This window comes from Varroa destructor, unplaced genomic scaffold, assembly GCF_002443255.2.
Source record: "Varroa destructor unplaced genomic scaffold, Vdes_3.0 BEIS01000007.1, whole genome shotgun sequence".
Lineage (NCBI taxonomy): Eukaryota > Metazoa > Arthropoda > Arachnida > Mesostigmata > Varroidae > Varroa > Varroa destructor.
In genome coordinates this window covers 21,020,525-21,045,330 of record NW_019211460.1, presented here as the reverse complement: position 1 = coordinate 21,045,330, position 24,806 = coordinate 21,020,525, and the positions used below count along the sequence as shown (strand labels likewise).

Genomic DNA, 24,806 nt, shown 5'->3' with positions numbered 1-24,806 from the left:
TAACTCGTCTATATACAGAAACAGGTCTAAAAAATTCTAGTCTTGCTTCTTCAGTGCTTTACAAAATCGATAGAACCTTGTTTTCTATCTATTTACTGTTGGAAGTTGAGTCCTTGATGCTCCTGACGATTTGCATGGGCATCATTGGACCCGCTATATGCGCTACCAGTTACATATTTCGCCTCACTCTTGAGTTAGTAGACCTTTGTTGTATCCATATCTACCTCCCGCGGCAATAAACTCATTTGAAGTACCTTACACGTTTTTTATTGCATGACTACCTAGTTGCCACTAGTCAGCTTGCTTAACCTTTCAGCCAGTGTAGCCGAAATTCAATCTAAATCGCTCGTTGCTATTTCGGGCTCGCTTGTCCCATATTCCTTTCTGACTCCGGTCTGACCCTACCCCTTTACTTGCAACTTCGCCCGCTCAACGACAGTAGCGACTGCTTTCCGGCATCAACATTCTACAACAAAAGAGGGATCAAGCTTTTCAAAGGTTGGATGGACGCCTGACTGGCTTCACTATTGTGGCCTTGTTTGTCGACGCTTTTTTTTTTTTACAATACCATAGAAACTGAAGCAGTGGCGCGTCAGCTCCGTGATCCTCTTCTGCGATCCCCTGGAAAGGCGTGGGACGCGACGGTACAAAGCAGGCCACTGGGCACAAAGGGGCGAAAACAGCCTCGCTCCCTTGTACTTATCGACCACTGTCGCCTCTGCGCGACTTGTATAGATAGATCAACGATAAACCGGAAAGAAACTCAAGGGCAAGTAATTGAATATTGGGCCCTGAAATTTGGGATTATTCAGAGCTGTCGCTTTTTGCTAAAATAACTCCGAGAGCAGAATAGAGATTTTGTAGAGCACTGAAGCTACCGAGTGCAGATGTAAATTGAGGGTAGAAGTTAACTTAAGGCAGGTGTCGTGTACTGTTAAGTTATTTTGCACACAATGAAACTAAAAGGAGGCAGGTGTTACCTTTAATAATACAGTGTTAATGGTATCCGAAAAAGATCGAGGTAAGATTTAGATCATGATATATGCTTGCTGGCTAACAGCTTTTGTTAAGTAGCCTTAAAATGAGATCCATAAGTTCAGCAGGATTTCCGAGGGACTGGAAAACCGTTCAATGGGTTGTGCATATATACAAGGCGCTGCTGAAAAGTCAGGCAGCTTTATGGCTATACAAGACTAGTAGAACTTATCATTGAAACATCGTGTAAAATCTTAGAAAGGGCTGCACATCTTGTATATCTAATAGGTTACGATTAAGGCTTTTTGAAGTTCTCATAAATAGTCGTTGTCTATTTTACGTATTAAAAATTTTGGTGCAAAGCCAAAAGGAGTAAGTGTAATTAAAACAAGTCCTGCAGTATTAAAGGCCTTGCTTATAATTCCGACAACATGTTATTCAATTAAGTTGTCATTAAGTATCCTGGTAAAGACGAATGCTTCGACAAACAACCTGCAACATAAACTTATTTGTCGTCAATGTATTTACTCATATCTCTATAATGCTTCAGACTATACCTCTATTCATAGACATGTCGTTGACCTCTTTGCTTACTGTTATGTAGCAATCTATCTCTCTCTCTATGGCAATTAAGTTAAGATCTGAAAATTAACATCTGATATGTTCCACGCATTGTACAATACTTGAATAGATTGCACAGCACTTTCAGACACATCTATCTATACGTACATGGACCGACACATCCTTGTGTTACCTTGCATAACAAGTTTAGCCAGGAATCCGATCGACGACTGCTATTCAGCTCAGATCCTGCTAAGAGGGATGTCAACAGAGCCCACAGCAGCCTCCGGCGCTAGGCCAAGTTCGCACAGCGTGAAAATGCAGGACAGTCTTGAGTGCTTTTTTGTACCCAACAATACAGTGTATTACTATCGAGGTTGTCTCAGCTCACAGTGAACTCATAAGTTTCAGGTCATAAGTTCGTTTCCTATTAAGCATGTTTCGTGCGTGTCGCTTCAATGCTGTAGTCTCCGATAGAAAAATACTCTTTAGTTTCTTTCTTTCCGCATTTTTCATTTATTTCCATTCATCTATGAATGACGTGCTCATTAGTATTGCTTGTTCATAGTGATATACTAACTTCTTTGCCAGCATATTCGCGTATTCTGCTACGTTTATCTTCTACAGTTATACCTTGACGGTATCAGCTAGGAGTTGGAATTTCATCGGGAAGGGGCACTTAAAACGGCGGTCTTATTACGAAAGTTGTTTATTATTTTGCCTGTACTCTTTGTTCGAAAAACTGTTTTTAACTAGTCGCGGCACATTTGTTAGTCCATCCTTTACGCCTCTGTTTAGGTTTGGTGTCTGATCTTTGTTTGTTCATTATCTGGAAAATCAACGACATTTTTTATAGCTAATTAAAAATTCCTCGCGTTCCGTCACCCGTGACTATGATATTCAATTAAGGTTCCCGAAACTATAGGTATATCGGAATCAATCGGAAGTAAATTTCGGATTATTCCTGATTATAACTAAAATGATGATCCCCTCTTTTGTTCATGCAACACCTCCTCATTATGGTCATCATTTCCTCACAGTCGTAAATAGTCTAATCGATCGCAGTTATTTTATTCGTTTTCTTACAACGATTTTTTGGAAACACCAAAAATATCGCGTCCATCACGTTTGCTTCAACTCTAATAGAAACGGCCGATGTGCAGACATTTTTTTCTACCTTTGATTCACCATCTACAGCATGTCTATCTAGGCATTTAGTGTAGTCTGGAATATGAAATTTGATTTTGAGATTACCTTCATTGATCTTGGTCGCTAAAGGACTAGGACGTTCCTAGGTGTCTCTGATCACTAGCAGATTTTTCTTGTAATCCCACCCATAATTCTAGCGCACTGGAACACTGGCCATGTATTGCTTTACAGCTTAGGAGCATTCTCTAGCAGATCAATGAGGAGAACAATCTTCAGATTCCTTTCAAACGAAAGCTTAATAAAGCGCTTGCGACGCCAAATATCGTTTTTAGAGCTCCTGAATATTCTACCAATATTTTCAGCTGAAATATAGTCCCTCTATTAGAATCGTTCAGTTTTACCTTTGCGTTTGAAATGTTCTTCTGAAGAGTTTAAATCGATGACATTTTGCACGGTACCTGTTCCCGTTCGCTAGTGTGGAACTTAGCTAGTTGTCGTTTGGCAATCTTCGCATACCCGGCCATATACGCGGCTGTGACGACGTATTACACACCCACTCTAAAGAAAAACATTTCTACAATCTTCGAAACATATTGACCTAGAATCGTTTCAGCACACCCTTTTCGCTACGTAGTTAACCAGGTCGAGCAAATCCGGCAGATTTGGCAACCAGACGTGTAAACTATGTACACTTTACGCTGATAAACTTCAAACTGGTAGCCCTTGTAGAGGTCATACCACCCTGTTCTAATAATTGGCAACGTTGTGATCGTATCGCATTGTCGTTGAAAAGCGATTGAAAGGTCCTCATTAATTCACATCTTTCAACTATGTCCCTTATTCAAATCAAATGTTTATTTTTCATCTGTTCATTTCGACTGAGCTGTGATGGCCTGCAACCTTAGTCGCCGAACTGTATTGCACTCGCCGAAAGGCATCGACCTTCTGGACACTCAACACAGCTGGCGACTTCATCTTCACTGATCTGCAGCTTGCTTTCACTGAAATATTTCGTCATTGACTTCAACAAAATGTCAATTGATAACCATTCATTTCTCCTAAGCGTAGACAGGACGGGAGAAACAGCAAATTTATACAATGGTTTGCTTTATTTTTCCCGAATAAATGGCAGTTATTTAACCTGGGTCTATTGACATCGACGACTTCCCGCTGAATGTAATACTTGGAATTTCGTTAATGGTTCACTAGTTCTATGACCTGCATGTGCTTCCAGTGATGTTTGTTTTTCCGTCCGTGTTTTTCCCTTAGCTCCAGACAGTTCTCATCTGATTGTCACATTGGTTACTCTATTACATGGGTTATTAGGGTCAAGTACATAAAAACACCTTGTTTTCGTGCATATTCCTATGCAGATTGGTCCCACTGGTCTGTTTTGTTGTCTTCACCGTTTGTGCTGAATTCGGAGTTTAATTCGAAATAGAAACATCAACTATTTCCGAACCATGTGACAAAACAAACATGTGCTCTCGCCATGTCGCTTATCTTTGGAGTCTTGTCCTCACATCAGTCTCTCTTCTCGTAGACTAGGCGTCAATGTTCGTCTAGCAATCAACGACGGAAGCTGCAACTGCAGTCGCTAGTTCTGCTATCAAACCAAAATCTATCGTGAGCATTGCTCACTGGGGACAAAGCAGAAGTATACTGGACATTCTCACCCTACTATTACCACCCCTACTGCTACGACACACTAGACGATCATGACGACAACACGAAGCCTCTTCGATGGGACTTCTCTCGTAGCTTCTCTGCGCAACTGTCGTATTTGCGTGTCCGATCATTTTCGTGTATGTTTTATCTTTCTCGCTTCTGACTGATTCCTTTCTCAGCCTCTTCTGCAGTGGCTAGTCACAATGGCCATGGAATCCAGCGAGTAATAGTATTTGACCATTAATTAGTGCGTCTGTAATTAATGGTTAGAGAAAGAGAGCTATTGCGATACTGTCCGCGCAGTGCTCAAGTCTCCAAACCGTTAGACTACTGAGCAGCAAACAAATCCACTAGATGCAGAAGCAATGTTGTCCATCAGTACTGCTGCTATTGCTGCCCATTCCCTTCGTTCACGGGACGCACATACAGATAGCAATAGCATAGCCCATCTTGTAAGCACCATGCAAAGGCAGCCAAGAGGCAGGGCGGACAGATCAAACAAAGCGCCTTCACTGAGAAGCCTACCGCAAAACGACGACGCTGGAGGGGGGGGGTACCGGTAAAGGAAGGGAGAGAGAGAAATAATCCTGTGCACTAGTTGCAGAAACGAAGGTGGTGCCGACCTTTCGACGTGGATTCGTTATCTACCATGTGTCTGTGCGCCTTGGAAATGCAACTCGACAGCTGGCCATTCCTGAAGCGGGGGTGTCAACACTGTGGACGGCTTCTCGTCCTCGTGTCCATAGGAACAGGCAACCGCATTTATAGTACATATATCCGTTCAAGGGGCCTACCTAACGGGCCAAGTAAGCTGCACCACAGCAAAAAGACTGTGGCACCATTACCAGTTGACTACTGTAAGCTAACCTAACGTATAGACAATAAGAGTCTCGTGGTTCGCCTTCCACTCTGTCTATTACCCAACTGCCTCGACGCGGGCGCACTAGATTTATTCACTGCACTTTTTCTCGTACCGTTCCTCGTTGTACTACAGCAAAGGGCCCTATGTTACAGGTCGTGCTTTACCGCCTCCTGCTGGATACCTGTTTTTTTTCCTCCGCTTTGTTAGCTTTAGCTTGCCTCGACCGCTCCCCTTGCTCAGACTCCTCGCCTCTGCAGATCCTCCTTGTCCTTTGTCGGCAGGTGCTTTTCTGGCCGTAGCAGCGATGGTAGTGGTACCATGCCTACACGATGCTGCATACTAATTTACCTCGTGAATCACTTAGCACGCAGGCGTACTCAACAAACCTGCATACCGCGGTGGTCATCTCCTTACCACCAACGTAGCTCCACGACCTGTAAGAGATGCTTCCTTCTTTAGTCAGGTTAGTGCAACTGCAGCAGGTAACGCAGGTGGTCAACTTGGCTAAAGAAACTGGCTAGGAGATGGAGTAAGGAACCGAGCATCGCGTAGAGAGGTGGCTAGTACAAGCCGACGGTAGGCGGAGTCCTGGCGACTGCAGACGCTACTATATGTAGCGGTCTCTGCTGCTGATCTTTTTGCGTTACACGTTTTCAACGACTAGAGCTTCTGCAGTAAGAACAATCTGCTGCGATCTTTGTGTTCCAGATGTCTATGAACCAGTGGTTAGTGCCAGGCCCCTGATGACGGCCCTGAGCAGCGGGTAACATCAGCACTAGTAAGCAAAGAATTCTTAGATCAGGTTAAAATGGCCACCGTCACTATCACTGTTATCGCTACTGCTCTTTGAAACAACGACGTCTAGGGACACTGCTAACATTTCAGTTTAAGCAGCGAGTACGGCCAGTAAATCATTTTTTTCTTATGTATCTCATTCCTCTACCATCCTTCTTTGTCGCCCTTTTGTTCTCAATAAATTGTTTCGAACAAACAGCTAAAGTTATAACATTTCTCGCAGCCGAGAGGCAGTCGTATTATTGTACCTAGCGAGACTTTCGGATATTTTTTTATTTCACTGAAATGGATTATAATCTATGATTTTGTTTGCGCCGGATAACTATTTCCATTTTTAACCTTCTCTTTTCCGTATGGAATGAAAGCTTGGTCTTCTCAAGCCATTATACAGCTTCTTAGGATTCTATAGAAGGGCTCGAGTACAAGTACCTGCTATCCGAAACCTAGCGTACTTAAGTGACACATTCATGGGGTGAAGTGGGCTTTCTGCCATCGCGCCCGAATTCTCTATGTCTCAAATGCGACTTTTATTTGTTAGCTTTGCCGCTTTAGTAAACTGAGCTCATCAAATGACCGCTCATTGTAGGAATCCTTAAACACATAACCGTTGTTGTCGCAAAAAGCTTCTAAAATTGGGACACACACTTCGAAACCGTGGATAGTTTCATTGTGAAAACACTAGAGTTTTCGGAAATCCGATGGCCACCCAGATATCGGCCCACTCCGCCAGCTCTAGAAAGATGACACGTAAAATAACTTCGTGCATAGCTGCTTCGCTGTTGATAGTTGCTTTCGATTCTTATCGCATACGTGTTATACAAACTTGGTTTGTCAATAAAACGGTACAATTTTTAAATCACCCGCACATTTAAAAGACACTATCATCAGGTTGAATAAGAAATGACGTAACCTGCCCCAATAAAGAAATTCTAGGGAATATGAAAAAGCGCAGTAAAAAAATCTCTATAATCACTTTTCACCCATAACCTAAGCAAACTGTGTCAGTAGTTAGATAAGGGTCAAGCCTTGTATATAGTATATAGTGAATGTAAGATATTGCACAATGTCTGTCTTTCAAGTTTGTGCTGTCATAATATACGGGAGTACCTGCATATATAGTGCCACAGTGACCACTGAAAAGGGCGATAGCCGTTTAACCTTTCAGTAGGGTGCACGTCTAGGGCAAATTCATTTCTCTGGTCAGCCTCAGGTTAGCTCATACCCACGAGCTGCTCCAGCCACACATTCACCATTCAGTCGCTCGCAGTTCTACCGGCAGAGAGCTCGGCAAGTTTTGTTATGGCATGTAATCATGAAAATGCTAACGACGGAACTTTTACAGCAGGCAAAGACATGGTGAAAATCTCTACCGTTCTGATCTGCTATAATGCTTCTCTTGCATGCACGTTCATCTACATTCCGCGCCAGGCCGCCATCTGCCTCACGTTTCACTCAGCCTGCATACTCTCATACTAAATACCACATGTGTATCGCGTACGAACACAAACATTGCATTTATCTGGGCTACAAAGTAACTACCTCGCTGAGGCAAAAGCTGAAATGAGCCATGTTTTATAAAAGAAGGTCGGCCCTCGTGACCGCAAGTAGGGCTAAACCGCCTTGCCACTGGCTCGGCCCGTTTGTTAGAATTGCACTATTGCTACAGTATATTGTTACTATACGTAGTTGGAGTAACGTTAGCAGCGGCAAAAGCAGGTTGGTGAATATTCCTTAAGACGGCCACTGCAGCGAAGTATTGCTTTTTTTTCGTGCACAAACGAAAGCCGCAGTATTAGCTCTAGCAGAAGACAATTCAAATTTCGCGCCCTCGCCCTCTGTGCAACTATAAGCGTTAACAAATAGGTAACGTGGTGTAATGTACAGCTTCCACACTTTGGTAAAAAGCATGCTATGATGTGGGTGATAATGAAGGTTTCTGACAGTGAAAGCTGCTTTTAACACACGGCTCGAACGAGAAATGGAGAGAGTTTTTTCGGCAATGCACACTTGTACGCATTATCCCAACAAGAGAGGTATGCGATCCCAATAAGCCGGAAGGTACCATTTGACGAATTGGTTCGTTGACTAAAACGCGACCACTGCAGAGGTGAATACCAAGACAGATTGGACTGATGTGCCTTAAACAAACGACGATCTTCTCTTTCTAGAAGTTTCTGCAACTGTATTGTCGGCTCGATCATACAAATCCAGAAGTTCAAAAGGCGGTAGACACAGGTATGCCAATGCCGCCGATACTCCTGCACCGAAGATGCGTGCGAAGCACAGTCAACAGCCCTCTGCAGTAGAAAAGCACTGGTGCAATCGGAGCCACCACTTCGGGAAACTGTTCCCGGACACCGCGTCGACGATTTCTCATTTTGTGTATTCTTTATTGCCACGAGTTGCAAAGAGGCGGAATCTTCTACGCGGGTTTGCTCAGATCTTTAAGTCAGCATTCTTGCTCACAAAAAGAGATGACGGCATTGCTACTATTGGTACTACCGCTTCTGGGTTATACTGCGCTTAATGCTGTATTTGCAAATGGAAGACGGAACCATTCTCAAGCAAATCGCGTCTGAATGCACGACCCGAGGTTTGAGATTTGGCAAAATGTGCGTGCTTACGTAGAGATTCGGTACATTTGCACGTACGTCTACTGGTATGTATTTTTATGTAAGTTTGTTGGGTGCAGCAGCATTGAGGTAACGTCGAGGAGTAGCTAGGCCGTTTGACAACTTTGGAACAGGTAGCTCAGTTTGTCATGTTGTGAATTCTGCAATACCGCTAAGACTCGGTACGCTACATCCTTTTCCCAAGCTTCTTAATGATCCAAATTGCCGACACAACCGCGCAGGCTGATGCACATGACAATCTCTGCAGAGATCAAGGGTACATGTGTTGGCAAGAGCGTGACCACCTTGTTTAACCAACGGCGGGTAAGGGTACCTAAATTAACATTGAACAGCTAAACCTAATAATTTTTACGCATGAACTACTGTTAATCCTTCGGAGTAACTAATTGGTATCGGATGTCATTGCTAGCAGTACCATCCCTTTGCTTGCTCATGAGAGAACTTTGCAACAGACTAGCGAACAATCAACAAACGTAAGGACCAGAACATAGCGCTAAAACAGATCCAACTTTGGATCTACCATCTGCCATCGTTCCAGGAAACTTCCAAAAGCGTGAGAAAGCAGACTGGCAGAAATTGCACTAGACTAAGGCTTTGAACAGGTCTACCGAAACGCAATGAAAACAAACCATACGGCTACAATGTAGAAATTCTGTGATTGTCTTTGGTTCGTTTCGTCTTCGTCTAACTTATTTTTTCAGCAAAACCTGGGGAGCGGAAGAACGTACTAGGTATTCAACATGCGTTTTGCTCTATAGGAACTGCGAATATTAGCACGGAGAACGATCACCTAAGATGATCGGAAAAAAAAACGATTTATGATTTTACTCCATATGGTACAGCAACATGGTATGGCAACATATGGTATAGCATCGATATCAAGGGGAAAAGTATTGTGTTAATCGCCACCAGCTTCGGCTGTGAAATATAAGAAACAGATATACAAATAAAGAGTAACACGTGACATTCTGACCGTATAAGAACAATAATGACAACAAAATGGAAAGATCACTAGAAATAGCCTTTCTAAAAATCTTTTCAACTATAAATAAATTATCATTACCACATAAAGTAATAAACGTACGAGCCTATAAGAAGCAAGAAGTAGCTAAATATGTAAAAAAAAAAAACAATTGTAGGATATATATGAATATTATATAATTTGAATATTTATTGCAACTAAAATATACTGGGCGATCCGAACTCAGAACCTTTTTTAAGGCCTTAGCTTTTCTAATTACACCTGCCCTTCAAGGTAACTTTAAGGTCATTGCAAACGGCTGCATAATTGAAACACCCAACATATTTCGGGCATTACGAGTTGCAGACTGGTGTCGGCGCGTGTTATATGTATTCATTGATCGATCCATGATGGACACGCATGGGAGATATTTATGTATTTTTTTTCTTCACAACAAGTCTGGCCATGACATCTGGCCTAGGGTTTATGTGCAAGCAAACTCGCCATTATCTTTATCGCTACCGCTTCAAGAAGACGTAGGCATCGTAGTAGGTGTGACAGAGCAGATAGAATATGTGTTGCCAGATCTTATTAAAATATGCCGTATTTAAGCTGCACATAAATACGCTCTAAGTATATGTTTATTTTCATTTGCAAAGTGTGTTTTTACGTAGCGACTCGCTTACTTACTCCATTATCTTACTAACTCCAACAAATGGTCAACGTAAACAGCGTTTAACTGTACGCATTCAAACTATCGTGCCTTATTAGGCGTATATCATCAGAGACAATGAGATCAGCGGGTTTGCCTATCAGAGTTGGCAGTGATCTCTCTCTCCGTATAGTGTATGCTGTCGTGGCTATTTTACGAATATAGGACACGGGAAGGACTAGCCCAGCGGACAGGTAGTTATATGAAATGGACATTCGCGTAAATGCGTGTGAACGCTAGAAAAGCGGAAAAATCTTTTCTGCGTGACCTGATCGTCGTTAAGTTCGCATCGTAGGGCGAGAAGTGACTCGAGTGCCTGCTAGCGCCTACAGACCTACTGGTGGCACAAGAAGTGTCCGTGTTCTCACTTAGATGCCCTTGCCTTCTCGCCATTTGCGAAATCATAGTCAGGAATAACTGCTCGCCATCTAACCTACCGAGCAGATACTACATACGAGTAGGCACGCCAGAGACCGTTATGCCCACCATTTCCACCCACCCTACATGCACACGACATAAAAGAAGCGTCTTTAAACCCAACTGACTTTAGCTTATTTATGGCTGCTCACCTCTTGTTCCGTACAAAATAGTACGACAATTCACATATAACAAATTGAGCAAAAAGTGTGCAGTCATGAATGGCAGAAGAAGCAATTAACGTGGTCCTGCTGCGTATAGCTCTCTGCTAGCTTATGAAAAAGCGTACTACGAAAATTATATGAGATTATGATTGTAGAATGCAGGATCGCGCACCCAGGAAATAAAAATAAACGGAAGAGGGTACCTCTCATAGGCAACATCGTCTGTGCGGTTTCGTCGTGTGTATAACGGTTGTTAACTTAGCAGAGCTGCCTGATTGAAATCTGAAGAAACTACTCGTTTTTTGCGAAATTCTAGTCGATTTTAGTCAATTTCTGAATGAACTGTCGGGGGCAGAGACCTCCGGTATGGGCAACAGTTATAGGAAAGGACCTAATTTCTGTCAGCAAAAAGACTGTCGTTGAGACATTGCTGTAAAAAACATCTCTTGACGGTGCCGCTTTACCGTTGTAACGAAATGTTTAAAAAATGAAAGTAGTCCGGGCAGCACAACGCGTAGAAATTAGGCTTGCTAGCCCGACTTCACGTAACTGCATATGTGTAACTTAAGAACCAATCATTCGAAACTTCTTAAGGTTTTATGAAAAGTTTGGGGAGAGCAAAACAACATACGACTGAATTCGCCTGTCGAACAGGCAAGAATAAACAATAATAGGATGCATGGTTCGGGATATAGATATTAAAAGAAAACTGGTAGCACTGACTCACGTGGTAATCAAGGGCAAACTCTTGAATAAAGCCGGAGCGAGTTTTCTATAGCGTGATAGACACTTATGTCTCATCTTCTCTTACAGCAGACTTCAAGAAGCGCCTATGTAATTAAATTGTATATAACAAAAAAGTCTGTATAAATTGCTATATAATGCTCAGTCCCGACCTTTAACCGTTATGTCCAGGCGAAGTGGTAATCGAGAAGATCGTATTGATCAAATGCGTTATTATGCTGAAATTACTAAAAAAAGTTAAAGATGTGAGTCATCAATTACTTTTTCAATATATAGGTGGATGCAGTGTGTAGAATATAGCAGTATAGGTCTGCCATTTATGGCGTTCATTGTAACTCTTATTCCATATGTTGAGGTTACAATACTTCGCCGGTAGATCAATCACAATATAGTCCTTATGGATGTTTCGACTATCAGTTCATGGGCTTTAGCTGCGAAAAGAGGGAATTATTTTTTGTGCAGTTACGTTTATGATTTTAACTAATTTACCTTGTTAAAGATGACGATCTTATGGCTTGTACTTCTTCTACGATCGACTCACTTTGATATGGGCGTTACTATTAATTTTATGACAAAATCTATAAGAAGCATATATCATAAAAATTCTTTACACTGAACACGGTGAAACCACGCTAACTTCGTTCGAGGTAAAACAGTGTCTATGGTGAACTATATGGTGACCCAGATTTCTAGAACAGGACCCAGTGCTGTGGGCGCATGTCGCGACCGTACTATCCGGAGCTCTACAGAAACGGCGTTGTCTCTAGCTGAGTCAATGGGTTTGAGTGATTTGAAGGACACGACATTTTGCACAATTAGGTTAAAACTTACCCAAACTTAGCTTTTTTTCTTTTTAGCTGAGATCAGCTGAAACAACGAACAGTTCATTCTGACGGCCGATGCATCCGAATTATATGTGGAGTGTTGTTTGTTCTGTTCCGTTGGTGTGGTCGTTCGTTTTTCGACGAACGAAACACATGATTTTCGTGGATGTTACATCGTACTGTGCTTCCTACACGACGCCTGCAGCTAGAGGAGACCAGTCAGTTTGGGCAAATCTAACTGTTGTGATGAACAGTATAAACAACATGGACAAGGTACGTCATAAAGTCACTGAAACAGTACTGAAATTATTTGTGTGTTTACCTGATGTGTATAATTTACCTGCAGGAGTGAATGAAGCCCATTTATTCTAAAAACGACGTCAGAATAGGATCTACATGGTTGCGATAATTTGTACTTATGAGTTAATCGTTTTTCGGTAAGTTTCCGGTAAAATGTAAACTCGTTCAAATGAATACGTTTTCACGTCAACCATACTTTTTACGCAAACACGCACATCCATGAGACTAGTGTTACATGAAGCGTTGATAGTTGTTGCAGAAATGTTGGAATAGGTCCGCGGATTTTGAGACTCAATAACCGTGACCGCTGCTTCGAGCGAAGACGACAGTCCAAAGGCAGGTTAGCTTCCATTTAGAAATTAAATTGCTTTTTGGTCGTGCCTATTATATATTATCATATAAGATGTGTATTTCTAGATGTTTGATACTCCAGCCATAGTATTTTCTCTGAAGAACGATTTACACACATAGGTAAACAGATCAACGTAGCGCAATTCAATCTAACCACTCCAATTGTGGTTTCAATCATATCTGGAACAGTACAAAATTAACTAGGGAGATACAGGAGAATAAATAATCGCATTGTTTTATTCCTTTTTTCGCATAGCCACCACTTTAACAGTGCCCCGTGCCTTGTTTGCGCCGCATCACAACTACGCCGCCTTTTACCATGACGGTGTATCTATCGCCTCTTGTTGAAGTAGACCCGAGATTGGCAGCAGCGTCGGTCTCATTAACGGTAACCAAGTGAGGCCTCGCCGACGAATAGACTGACCGATGAACGGAGCAGGCGGCGTCAAAGGGGTCGTCCACATTCGAACAGGGCGTTTACGCGTCATTCCATCTCAGTCGACTTCCCGGACCGCTCTAAAAATAAGAAGATGGTGACCAAAGAGAGGGCTACCTCCGTTTTCTTGCAGCCTACGTCCTATTGGCTGTAGCAGCGACAAGACCGCTAGCCTGACGAAGTGGGCTAAGGCATCCATTTATCGTATTGCTTCGACGGATTTCGTTGGCATCCTCGACCACCCGTCGCCAATGGCTCTTCTACCGACTATAGTTTTAATCTGGGCCTCGCGCTAGTTCAGAGCTTGATACTGGCAACCGGCAACCTGCTATAGGCTTTTCGTATCTACGGAGCAATCACCACTACTATTACCGCTATAAAGCGCTGCAAGAACTAGCACAGAGATTGTTGCTAACACGGGAACAGGCCTTGTTGCCAGAACGGCGCTTAAGTACTGGACATCATCACCCGCTTTCCTACTGGGCCTCTGGCGGCTAAAAGCAAAAGGAAGGGAGAATGCACGGGGGGGGGGGGGGGTGAAGTTAAAGCTATCCACAGTACAGCGAAGGTTATCGCAGTGGCAGTGACGGCAAGGCCACATAGATGCATGGCTATCGGAGTACACAATAGATGTAGACCCCTCAGAGGGGGCAGATTCAGGGAAAGCGGCAAAGACATAGAGAGCAAGACGAGTGTTGACAACATTTAGGAAGGTGCCACGCACAGATATAAACAAATACTATGAGCCACTATAGGGCAGGCATTTCCTCCAGCAATCGCTTCGTCGCTCCAAGCCAGCGTCTTCGCATGGAGAACGCACTAAGAATAGAGCCAAGGAGAGAACTAGTACAGACTAACGGGCCCCGTTCGCCCTTTTGCTATCATTTATCCGTCCATTTCGGCCCGTCCACATCGGGTTGAGTAGATCGGGCCCAAACTCCGGCGGAACACCCGGGACTCACTAACCGATTGATCGTGTCTTGTCGGCTCCTTCTACTCGCGCTATGGCGTAGTTAGCACACCTTCTTCCCGTGCGTTCTATTTGCTACTACCTACAAAGTAAGAAGGGGAAGGTGAAGGCGAATCTAACTAGGATGCGGAGAGAAAAAAGAGTGGAAGTGAAGTAGGCACGTCGGACGATGACCGCGGAACTGTCACGAATCCTTTGCAAGCCGAATGTCAGATTAGAGAGGAAGCCCTACGTAAAGAAGAAGAAGCTAAAGAAAGCCCTCGCAAAAGGTTAAGCAGGAACGAACTGTGCATCAATGATTGTAGGTTCTTAGGCTGGTTGATAGAAACGTCAGCGTGTGTATGACTATTAGAGGAAGTAAAAAGTAGAGAAAACATTAAGTCTCCTGAGCACGTTGCTGGCAGGTGGTGGGCTGTGGTCACAAAATAGGAATCCTACCGTCGCCTGCTGTACGTCAGGCCGAGTGGACGGAACAGCCACTGAGGAAAGAGTAGGTCGCGGCCCTGTTTATACCTTGAATTCTCTCATGCTTTACGTTGGCTCTACTAAGTTTCGCGCCAACAAACGATGCCAGCGCCGGGCCTTCTTTCGACGCCTTTTCGGCGCGATTGCTAAAACTCATATTGCCTACGCTTGCCTACGTGGATGTCCGTTATCGGGTTCGTTGCTGCTTGTAGTGCAAGGCTAATGCTCCCAGCCTGTTCGAGAATTGTAATGGCAGTGATGCTAATGCTGTGCATCTGATCATAGTACATTCGCTTCCCGCACAGTGTTCACTTTTTACCAAGGGGGCGGTACACCTTGCAACAATAGCCAGAGTGAGACATCGGGAATCACCTGTGACGACGAAACGGCCAGATGCGCCGATACATGCCAACTGATTCAGGTCAAACTTGCTCTGATTTTTCGTCTGTCGCACTTTCGACTCGGCTTCGCTGAAGTTGATATTGCGCCGTCTCAGTTTTGCCTTTCGATCGGCTCCATTCATTCCTTTTTCTATAAGCACAATTAATTATGGTTAGAGGAGTTTTTCTTCGTTAGCTAACATACATACATACTACCTCTGAATATAGGTATTTCCTTTCAATTGAAATGAGCAGGCTCAATGCAACTCTGTTTATTACACTAACATGAAAATTCTCACAAAGCTTTCAAATATCTCCGAGGACATATGTTGGAACAAGATGCCGTGTCAATGCAACTATGTATTTTCCTTCCGATTGTGTTTGTGGCCTATTTGTAGTGTAGTAGTGCCACGGCTGGAGTCAAGTCATGCCACGATTTGCTACAATTCGTGGCAGGGTGCCACCTTGGCTCGTTTCAGTCTCTTATCTGCTCCGGCTCGTTCACCCCTTGTTACTGGCCCTATTCTGCCAAACAGAAGAGATCGAGCAGCAAGGCTTTGCCTGTCGATTGGCTAATTGGCTGGCTCATTCTGATTGAGAGAAATAACATAAGAACGGAACTGCTAGAAGGAAGGTCTGATACTGCACGTCTATAGGAAATGTAGGCGACACTTTGTTTGGATTCATCTCAGCCTGTTTACTCCATCTACCCGCCTCTCTTGTCACATTTTTGGGTGTACTTAGTGTAAGACGCATGAACTCATTAAACACGGATCACTCCCCGAAACCCCCAAGGGTCCTGACGTGTGGAACTGCGAGATCGCTAAGCCGTCGAGCAAGAAACGAGTGCTATCTTTTTCTAACGAGCCGTCTTCAAGTTGTCATCAATTGCTTTCTTTCATCTCCTTAGCTTCCTGGTTGTACATAGGTTGTTCACGAAAAATCGACGCGATACGAGAAATGCAAGCGGAGCCGAGAGCTGTATATACTGGTTGTCCTGAAAGGAAGGTGCAGTCAACGGACATCAGCGACGGCACGAAAAAAGTCCTTCCTTGGCCCTATAGCTCGAACTTACATCCGTCGAATTCGCTGCACGACAAGCAAAGGGCAGGCTGCTCTACGAGGTGAGAAATACGTACGTTAGAATGTGGCAGCATTTTCCAGGAAGGACCGGCAAAGCAAAAGGTGGGCAGAAAGCGAGTGGGCTAGTCAGAGAAACCAAAAGAGATAAAGGGAAAAATGACAGGAGAAAGACGACCGAATACTCCAAAAGAGAGGCGGTGTCGGCGAAAGGCCCAGAGCTCTGCGTTCCTCGCCTGAGAAGCAGAGTGTCGTGTTAGATGGAGCTTGTTTGCCTGTCGCATCGACCCCTCTTTTCTCTTGGGTCCCATTCAGTGTGGTTTCGTGCGCACGGATGGTGGACCACAAGAATTCATATTTGCATTCGTTTACGTGCTGCAGGTTACGTCTGAAGAGCTATATGGCACGCTGCGCCAATCGGCCACTCTCTCCTCAAGCCAGCGTCAGCGACACGACGCCTCCGGCACCAGCAGTATGCAGCCGGTGTTGCCCACAAACCCCTAGCCTTTAAATGTGGTCTAGAATAACGCAGTTTGTCAGGAAACCTTCGTTTCAAGGGTACACGGGGACCAGCCGCAAATGCAAGAAATAGACGAAACGTTAAAATGGGGGACTACAAAGCTCCCTTCCAAAGGACGGTCGCTATAGTCTCTTTGGGTTCTTCGAATAAACGGCTTACGCAGGTACGACGCAGACTCACGCGAGCAAACGGGTTTAGACAGCAATACCATCGACAACCGTGGCGGCCGTCGCTGGCTTGTACTGCCATTGTTCGCATTTGCCAGTGCTGCGACGTTGGATTGGTCTGGATTGAAACTGCCCAGTAAACAAACTTCACCGCCTGGCTATGCGTCAACACTTGCTCCATTCTAACCTTCACCTTACATGAAGGGATAGCGCAGCCAACAGCCTGGCGAAGCCATACAACCACCTAAAGCGACCTTGCCTATGCATGTCTGTATATCTCTCAAAGTAGCCCAAGCTGTTTCCGTATCTTCTTACTCCTCCAATTCGTTACCCCACAACCCCAAGATCTTCCCTAGTTTTTGAGCGTTGTGTTTTCATTCGACGAGCCGACCCGTTGCCGGCAGTTCCCATAAAGTTCTTGAGTTGCGCACGGCAAATATGCGCGCCAGTATTCTTGGGGCACGACTGTCATCGTCCCTTCAACCACCTTCTGCACCAACGGTGCTTTTGAAGGTTGGTTAGAATGGGTACTCCTTTATCGCGGGATGCATTGTAGGAAGACGAAGTGTTTATGGTTATACTAATACTAGCGCTAGCTGGTGCAAGACATTTTTGCACGTATGTGAGATACTAAGGATAAGAGGTTAGGGGTGTCACCAAGCGATTGACTATGTCAAAGTGCCTCTTGTAGAACAGCGGATGAATACCAACATGATAACAACAACGGCAACAATAACGACAACGCTGATAGTAATATAACAATAGAATAGCATTAAGAATAAAATACATTCGTTTAATATGCACGTCGAAGGTCCAGTATACGCCATGTTTTGTAGACCCTTATGTTGTATTTCCTATACATGATTTGCCTGTAATATCATGAAATTATAAGAAAACCGTATCAAGCTATGGCGAATACCAAAATGTGCGTTCATATCTATAATATGTAGTTATATTTAAAAATGTCGATAGGATTTTTTTTAATGCAGTTAAAACCTAGGTATTGTTGTCAGAGAATCCTTATTGAAAATGTCCTGGGTTTTATTTTATCTATGCATAAGTATAAAAAACGTTAAAAATGTGTCCGAAACAAACGTTACAAGGTACAAATTCAGTATTCACATTGGCCGATGTTTAAAACTCCAATTAACATGGATCAACTTATTACACCTGATAGAGGAGCAGTGTTCGTAATAGGTGAATTTAAGCCTATATTAAGTTGAAGCAAGCTTAACTTGAAAAATCGAGTGCGTTTCCTTTAGTTAATTAGAAGTGGGTAATTGATGCGAACATGTTAAGAGAGTAGGAACAACTTAACACGTTTATCAGTACACCAAGGACAACCAAATATGAATCCCAGTATCAATTCATCAATCACGGGTGGAGCTTGGTGTTAATATACAAAGTATATCAAAATATATAAATATACACCGGTAATTACACAACAATAAAATGTGTTGTTTGGAGACTTCCGGAATACTAAAAGATGATAAGATCCCGGATTAATGTCCCACTGGTCTTGAAGTAGTTATGAATCTCAGATGAAATTGCACGGTCGCATCTAGTTGATTCACTGCTTCGCGGTCTCTCAGAGGTCTTGGGATTAAAATGACCACTGTGTGAATTCTTGTTAGTTTTCGTAACTCGGATGCACACATTTCGTTGACGCTAATGCTATGGAAGCTAATTCTATCAGTGTAGACAACAAGAGGTAATACATGCTCTATCTGGGCGTATTCGAGGGCATTAGTTCGTAGTTGCTATGTAGCCAATGAACAAGAAACGAATCTTTTGTCTGTGTGCAATTGCTTTGCGACAGAGCTTGATTTGAATTGAATCAAAGAGGACCTTATTGGCAGCCTTGTCTGTAGGCAGGAGTAGTGGAGTTTTTATATCGTCGCACTAATCTAAGGTGAGCAGCGTCGCTCAAAGCAGGCTAAACGAAATCAATATAGTTTTAGCTATTTTATTTTATAGCGGAACAACCCGCGGCGCTATAAGGGAAGTGCAGAAATATCGGTATAATGCACAAGTGAAATGGATGCTCTTGGATGTTCTTATTTTCGGGTTTAGGGGCCCAACAAAGCAGGTGCATCCACTATGGGCGTACCCTTCTAGAAATCGGTTTAGACTCCGATTGTTGGCCTCAAGCTGCTCATTGTCCTATTTCGTGATCATGTTTGCGACCATGCCAAATCAAAGCACCGTATTTACAGTGAATCTTTAGAACTACGCGTCTCAAACATGACAACTTACTTAGCCATGTAACGTTGATCATCTGTAGAAAATGAAACAGTTGTAATTATCTAGAATAAAGCTGTAAGTAGAGCTTAAAAACACGTGTCCGAACGAAATTATCAGTAACTCATACGCGCAAACTAATGGTGCTAGGCCCTCACCGAATCACTTTAACTTTTGATAGTTTTTTGTCGACCTTCAGTCAAACCGTCTTTTCTATATGCGTTTGAATATCTTTTAAATCATGAGAAAAGGAATGCTTTTACAAATTGTGAGAGCGGGGGAGACAAGTTCAAGTTCCGATTCCAAGATCCCTCCAGTACGTCAAGACCATGGCCCGCCTCACGGTTTACTAAACTCCTAGCCATGCGCTTTTTCACAGCGATTGTATGTTTATGAATACATAGATCTCACCACTCCTTCGTTGAGCTTTCGTTGGACTTCAAAAGCACGGATTCTATTTGCACTTCGGCTGTATCATGCTCAAGTAGATGATGCCTTGTTCACACATGATTACATATATATATGCGACCTTCAGGTGTAAAAATGTAGTTCCCATCAATAGTGCCAGTCGCCTTTTGAATCAACTCAGCTTAATTGTAAGCAGGTGGTCTACTACTTTTCCTCTGCCTGGCTCAACTCTGACGTTTCCGGAGTTATGAATAACGACAATATCCGCTCTGATTCAATTATACAAATAAACACACTGGCCAAATAGCTCAGAATATGTCTAAATCGAATAAAAGATCGTCAGAGGACGCTCGATAAGACTTGCACTCGCATACATAATTCTCAGCTCAGAAGAGGCAGAGCAAAATCAACACTTTAGTTCGGTGACGGTCAAGAAATTGTTTGGGCAACGAAACGCAGCTTGTAGAGTCCCCGTCTCACATAGTAAGCACGCGACAGGCCGAACATCCAACCGAAAAAATTTGCCCTATTGCTGACTGACTGGCTAGCCACTCAGTCAAGCAAGCTACGCAATTATGGCCTGGCCCGTCGAGGACGAGAATCGCCCCCTAGAGGAAGGAGTTAGCGCGGGCTAGTAGCACGACGCTGTGGCCGCTACAGTGGAGGTGGGCGCTGGAATCTAAGCAGCAGTGGAAGGCTCATCAAAAATCGATTAATCGCATTCTCTGTTAGACCACGAAACAAATCACCCACCTCACGCCAGCTACTATCCGCCAGCAGCAAAGCTCGTCCCGGCTTTCTACTAACCTCCTATTTCTTCTTCGCGTTGTCCTTCCCAACTTGCCTCCCAAAATTCCCACACCATCATCACAGCTACAGTCAGAACCACCGCTACGGTCGCTGCTGCAGCTGTAGCATTTCTCGTCCCGCCTCATCTCTATGGAGGCGGCTAGCTGGTAGCTTTGTGCGTCAATGGGTGTTTGTGTGTACGTATATACGTTTGGCGCTTCATGCGTGGCTCTATGGTCTCTTTTTTTCCTTTTCTTGCTGGATGGATACGGTATCTCTATGCCGCTAAAACGTCACGGACCAGAGTGCTATCATCTATGGTCGGTACATAGCTATCGACCTTTCTGCCGTTGCTGCTAGGGCACATATATATATACATGTGTGTGTGAGTGTAGGGTTATAATATACATATAGGAATGGAGAACTCTATGCAGCAATGCCCGCCGGGAATAGAAGATGCCTGGCAGAGCAGCGCAGTGGCAAGAGCGGACCAGCGTCGTCAGAGGGCAGGCTTACCCAACTCTTCGTAACTGACGTATGAGCCTGCCGACTTATGCCATAGAGACCAGCATAGCGAACGCGAGGCCCTATAAAAATAATGGCTATGTAGAGGCCGCTGCCGAAGCCGCCGCTGATCCCAGACAAGAAAGCTTACCCGGCAAAGGGAACTACGAGCAGTACAAACGAAGCCCTAAAGAACAATTGCAGCGATACCAATATAGAGCCAATAAATGAGTCGGCTTAGAGAACTTTGTAGGATTCGAGGAAAACTGTAAATGGAGACGTATTCCGTTTGTTCATTGTTTTAAGCGACGCTAGCATAACATTATAGACACTGGCAAAAGGCGGAGGCGCATGTGTGATTAGCTAGAGGCAATGTTGTAACACTGGTTTTTCGTTTCAATCTACATAATAACAATTTGACAAGATCCACTAAATCGTCTACGAAACCTCTTTGAAATTCATCACCATGATTTCGCAATATTCCTTCAAGCTGTATACATTCGTATGTGATACAATATATGAGTGAGCAAACTTCATTAATAGAAGAAAGTATGAGCTAAAACTCGTCCTGTATGGCTAATTGTGTCCCCTAATATAACAATTCTGATGCGCAGACGACGCTGGACGCTTTGCTATCCCTGTGTAAGCATCAATCACGAGAATTAGCCCCACTCAGTTCTCATACAGTGATTTATTTAACGGCTTGCTTTTCAAACTTTATATGTGCCTGAATGCGTCTACTTATATTAGTATTAAGAACACTGGCTGACAGTGGAACTGCCACTACCTACCAAGTAGAAAACAGGGTCTGCCTTTTCATTCGGCTGTATGGCTTCTACAAGCAAAGGTTAACTAATACCGCTACTGCGTGCTCGGTGCTGGATGCCGTTTCAGGGTCCCGCGCACCTCCTTATTAAACGGGCGAGCGAGTGAATCCTCTAGCGATACTCAGCGCTCCGATTTCTGCTCTAATAAGACGAAGCGCATCCAAAGTACGGCATACGCTGACGAAGCCTATGGAAAAATGTGAATTGGTAAAAAAAAAACGTTCCATGGCTACAGATTGGGCAATCCAACAAAGAGGCCACCGTCGAGGAGGAAACAGAGGCGAATCGTAGCCGGTGTTCCTATTGAGTGACAGGAGGGCCGATGAGAGCATCGTAAAGAAGCGCTTCGCACAACGAGCGCATCGCTCGGCACGTCAATGAGACACTTTACCTCCCAAACATTATTCTTTCTGCCAGCATCACCTGACTCGGCTTATAGCTGGTCAACTAGCGACCAGCCGGACCACGTACGCCCCCGGTTGCTTGGCTTAGGATTCTCATGCAAGGAAGGAATGAATGCCATCCGAGAGAAAAAGCACGAAGTGTGAATGCTATCAACCACTACGGTACAGGGAGGGAAGGTGCTTCAAAGCTTCCATACGGCGAGGCGAGCAAACGCCGATGAACGAAGTGTTAATCAGCGATACTTGGACAAAGATTGAGAAGTATAACAATGTGCTATCAATACGTACGATCATAAGTGACATTTGCAATGAATTACTCGTGACACGCTGGCTGTATGTATGCAATGGGGCTAGAGTGTTGTCTTCGTAAGAATAGTTATTAGTGTAAAAATGACAAACAAAACCTCATAGGAAAAACGCATAGCCTTAGTCTGTCCAATAACTCATTCCGGAAGTATTGCAAATATTATAAGTATGCAAATATTTAATTTGTAGTGGCTTCTCAAGCCATTCGTACTCATAATATCATAGATTATTCGCCCTGCCCATTCCTAGTAACACAACTGAAATGGCAAATATCCTTGGATTGAAGAGCGACGACAATTGTGTTACGTTGACTTACCTGTAATTAAGAAAAACAAAGTTAATGCAATGTTAGATATATATTTAAGTAATGTAATTGTAATTTAGAAACCGGAAACTTTTATATCGGTGCATCGCCGCTCATATGCTCTCTACAGAACTTTTGCTGAATTCTGCCAGCACCTAACTGCTGGCCTTATCTGCTTATTTTTTTTTTATTACACCTTGTCAACTATAGCAAATGAACGGGGAGATAAGTAAAAATATTGCCTTCCGTTCCCGCATCTGGCGCGCTTTTTTCTGTAATTATGTTATCTACGCAGTTGCTACGACCTCTGCGACGATTTCGTCGATGATCATCTCGGCCATGTCCACGACAGAGACGGCGTCGGCGAGTGCGGTCGACAAAACAGCCTTACATGTGATATAGTATTATAATGCTGTACATAAGCCCCACGATGCCCTGCGTTGTGGCGACGACATGGAATGTGTGGCTGATATTGCGTAGCCACCCACAGGGCTCTGGACCTCAGATCGCTGGTTGATATCTGCTCTTTGTGCCTTCGACGGCGTCTTCTAGGATGGATTGTGTACGGCAGTAGAAAGCAGGTCAGCAAGTAAACGAGCGACTGAAGAAGATAGTTGCTCGAAAAGGAGGGTCATTGGTCACGCTAACCCGCAGCAAACTCAGCGGCACTCGCTCAGCAGCGAGGTTTACCCCTGTTCCCTATTCTCTTTGGCAGGTTTACGTACTGACTGGCTATCGACCAACGGCACGGCTGATAGCCAGCCGCACAAAGAACCAGCAAACAGCATAAGCAGCAAGGAATCGGCGAGAGACCAGAGGCCAGCAACTCGGCCCTGCCTAACTCAGTTATTTAGTTTGTTCTCGTCCCGTCGCACTCAGTAGCGGTGGAACGTATGCTTGATTTGCTGTACTCGAGAGAAAGGCAGACTCATATGCCGACTGTGGTGGTCCGGCGAGTGGTATCTGGCCAAATTCTCAACCCCCTGCTTTTCCCTAGAACAACCCCGAGAGCTATGTCGCCTCACTCTCTCCCTCCCTACCTCTTTCGGACCTAGCCTCCTTTTAAAAGCTGGCTAGGTCCCTCAATTTGTACGTGGAAGTGGGCACCTGATCTGAGACTACCAACTATCTAGCATGTACCTCTTTGCGCGTCTGATCCCTAGGGCGTTGAATCTTTCCGGCACTCCCTTTAAGCAGTCTTCTCACCACTACTGCAACTAGCAATAGATTTGTCGTACATTAGCCGATTACCTCAGACATTCTGCGCCGGCGCCTTTTCGGCCAGGTGTCGCGTCGGGGAGAGGCACAGTGTTCTCGACGGTTCCGTCACATTGATAATGTCGAGGCCAGGTCGACTCACGCGCCGCTTGCTAGCTGCTTGTGCCCTTCTGAAGAAGACGAAATATTTGGGTAGACGACTAAGCAGATGGCAAACTCTATCGAGTGGTCCAAACAGCAAATGCGATAGAAGTAGTGCCGAATGAGTTGCAGGTGAAGCTACACAAGCCCAACCATGCGATTTTCCCTCCAAACGATTCGAAATTGAACGAAGATTTGCTACGAAAAGACAATAGTCGATATTTAATACGGTATATATATATATATCGATTCGGAAATCAGTCAAGGAGTGCAGTAGTAGTTCGGTTGAGTGTCTACCTTTTCCGTTCTTGATCAATGACGCATACTCTCTGACTCAGGCTTAAAGTCTATTACTGGAGTGTCGATTTTAAAAACGTTAAAGTTGTTCATCATAACATAAGACCATATTCAAACGTCTCGCGTAATCCGGCGCTAATGGCGAGCCATTCCCAACTTGCATGTAAACTCGTAACGGCTTACGTTCATTTAATCAAGCTAAAGCACCCTTTCGACGTAATGTTATGCCTGTC

General features: G+C 44.0%; 1 protein-coding gene and 1 long non-coding RNA gene across 5 annotated transcripts in view; both read right to left on the bottom strand.

The window, feature by feature from the left end:
- LOC111254967 (A disintegrin and metalloproteinase with thrombospondin motifs 6-like) overlaps positions 1–24,806 on the bottom strand; it is a 236,974-nt gene that overhangs the window by 171,609 nt on the left and 40,559 nt on the right. The gene's annotated exons all lie outside the window — the stretch shown is intronic.
- Positions 21,317–24,806, bottom strand: part of LOC147754440 (uncharacterized) — a 30,044-nt gene continuing 26,554 nt past the window's right edge. For all 4 annotated transcript variants that reach the window (XR_015317564.1, XR_015317565.1, XR_015317566.1 and 1 more), the window contains one exon: positions 21,317–22,929. This is a non-coding gene — a long non-coding RNA (uncharacterized LOC147754440). The remainder of the gene's footprint in view (positions 22,930–24,806) is intronic.